This window comes from Muntiacus reevesi, chromosome 8 (genome assembly GCF_963930625.1).
Source record: "Muntiacus reevesi chromosome 8, mMunRee1.1, whole genome shotgun sequence".
NCBI lineage: Eukaryota > Metazoa > Chordata > Mammalia > Artiodactyla > Cervidae > Muntiacus > Muntiacus reevesi.
The window spans coordinates 7,474,416-7,477,698 of NC_089256.1; positions in this window are offsets into that span (position 1 = coordinate 7,474,416).

The following is a 3,283-nucleotide window of genomic DNA, read 5'->3' on the forward strand; positions in this document are numbered from 1 at the left end:
TTGGGAGTTTGGGATCTTAGTCACAGGACCACCAGGGAAGTCCTTCCTGTGGTTCTTATGAACATAGTGGTAATCCAACAGGGCAGAACTTTGAGAAAATGGTACAGTTGTCATCACATCACTATTTAACCTTCTCACTTAAAAAAAGATGTTTTTCACTGATGCCTGTATCTGCTAGAGCTGCTTGATTCCACTGGCATGGATACTTACTTTTAATCACTGAGTGATCACTTAACCCTGCACAGTTCAACAGATAAATGCAAAGCCACAGATGTAATTTCAGATTTTCTAGCCACCACATTGAAGAAAGTAAAAAGAAACAAGTTAAATTAACCTTAATAAGGTATTTTACTTGGCCCAATATGTGCAAATCTTTATCATTTCAACTTGTATTTGATATAAAAATTGCTAATGGGATATTTTACGTCTTTTTTTGTGTCCTGAGTTTTCAGAATTGACTTTGTATTTTACACTTACCAATTCAAGTCAGTCACATTTCAAATGGTCAGTAGCCACATGTGGCCAGTGGCCACCTTGTTGGACAGTATGGACAAACTTTCTTCATGTAGCTTTGTCCTTCATAAATAAGAGAAAGTTTCTCTTATTTTTTTTTTTCTAATCAGTAATATTATAGACCATCTGGGTAAAAAAAACTCTCTTAGTAATTAAACATGATCTGACTGATGAGAATGGAATTTAAATAGTATGTTACAAAGTTTAGAATTTATAAAATGATTATACATCAACTCCTGCAATTTTAAAGAGTACCATTATTTTTTAAATTTTACCCACTTGAAACAAAAGAGAGGTCTAGTTAAAATAGAACACTTGATGTGATTACTAACAATTAGGATTCAGGGCTTTTCCCAACTTGATGAAACAGTAATTGTAGATCAGTTAAAGAACAGCACTAAATCCTTAGCTTAGAAGCACAGCCAAGTGCTGGGCACATTCAAGGTACACTGCGCCAGTTGGGAAAATCATCAGAAATCTTGGACTGGAGGCCCTATGGTTATAAGCACTAACTCCAGCACTGCTTGGGAGAGCTGAGTCCTGGTCCTAGCAAGTCCTAGCTGTGTAACCTTCTGCAAATTACTTAACTTCTCTGAGTCTCAATCTAATTATGAGAAAAAGAGATGATTTATGTTTATTCTTTTAAAACATTATAGTTGGTATACAAATTATACGTTGTAGGTATATAATATTATATGTTGCAGGTATACAATATAGTGATTCACACCTTTTAAAGGTTATACTCCATTTATATCAATGTCGATTTTTGAGTAAGTTCTTGAGAGAATTAAATACAAATAAGTTACTGGCACAAAATTGCCGACAAAGGTCCATCTAATCAAAGCTTTGGTTTTTCCAGAAATGGTATGGACCTAACAGAAGAAAAAGATATTAAGAAGAGGTAGCAAGAATATACAGAAGAACTATATAAAAAGATCTTCACGACTCACGATGGTGTGATCACTCACCTAGAGCCAGACATCCTGGAATGTGAAGCCAAGTGGGCCTTAGGAAGCATCACTATGAACAAAGCTACTGGAGGTGATGGAATTCCAGTTGAGCTACTACAAATCCTAAAAGATGATGTTCTGAAAGTGCTGCACTCAATATGCCAGCAAATTTGGAAAATTCAGCAGTGGCCACAGGAGTGGAAAAGGTCAGTTTTCATTCTAATCCCAAAGAAAGGCAATGCCAAGGAATGTTCAAACTACTGCACAGTTGCACTCATCTCACACGCTAGTAAAGTAATGCTCAAAATTCTCCAAGCCAGGCTTCAACAGTACGTGAACCATGAACTTGCAGATGTTCAAGCTGGATTTAGAAAAGGCAGAGGAACCAGAGATCAAATTGTCAACATCTGTTGGATCATCAAAAAAGCAAGAGAGTTCCAGAGAAACATCTACTTCTGCTTTATTGATTACACCAAAGCCTTTGACTGTGTGGGTCACAGAAAACTGTGGAAAATTCTTTAAGAGATGGGAATACCAGACCACCTGACCTGCCTCTTGAGAAACCGATATGCAGGTCAAGAAACAACAGTTAGAACTGTACATGGAACAACAGATTGGTTCAAAATCAGGAAAGGAGAACGTCAAGGCTGTATATTGTCACCCTGCTTATCTCACTTATATGCAGAGTACCTCATGAGAAATGCTGGTCTGGATGAAGCACGAGTTGCAATCAAGATTGCCGGGAGAAATATCAATAACCTCAGATATGCAGATGACACCACCCTTATGGCAGAAAGTGAAGAAGAACTAAAGAGCCTCTGGATGAAAGTGAAAGAGGAGAGTGAAAAAGTTGCCTTAAAACTCGGCATTCAAAAAACAAAGATGATGGCATCTGGTCCCATCACTTCATGGGAAATAGATGCGGAAACACTGCAAACAGTGATGGACTTTATTTTTTGGGCTCCAACATCACTGCAGATGGTGACTGCAGCCATGAAATTAAAAGAGGCTTGCTCCTTGGAAGAAAAGCTATGGCCAACCTAGACAGCATATTAAGAAGCAGAGACATTACTTTGCCAACAAAGGTCCATCTAGTCAAAGCTGTGGTTTTTCTAGTAGGCATGTATGGATGTGAGAGTTGGACTCTGAAGAAAGCTGAGTGCTGAAGAATTGATGCTTTTGAACTGAGGTATTGGAGAAGACACTTGAGAGTCCCTTGGACTGCAAGGAGATCCAACCAGTCCATCCTAAAGGAAATCAGTCCTGAATATTCATTGGAAGGACTGATGGTGAAGCTGAAACTCCAATACTTTGGCCACCTGAAGCGAAGAGCTGACTCACTGGAAAAGACCCTGATGCTGGGAAAGATTGAAAGTGGGAGGAGAAGGGGATGACAGAGAATGATATGGTTGGATGGCATCACTGACATGATGGACATGAGTTTGAGTAGGCTCCAGGAATTGGTGATGGACAGGGAGGCCTGGTGTACTGCAGTCCATGGGGTCGCAAAGAGTCGGACATGACTGAGCAACTGAACTGTACTGAACTGGCACAAAGAAATAATCAAAAAGTATTAACTTTTTTAAAAAATTATTTATTTATTTTAATTGAAGGCTAACTCCTTTTCAATATTGTAGTGGTTTTTGCCATACATTGACATAAATCAGCCATGGGTGTACATGTATCCCCCATCCTGAACCTCACTCCCACCTCCCTTCCTATCCCCTCCCTCAGGGTTGTCCAAGTGCACTGACTTTGAGTGCCATGTTTCATGCATTAAACTTGTACTGTTGATCTATTTTACATATGGTAATATATTT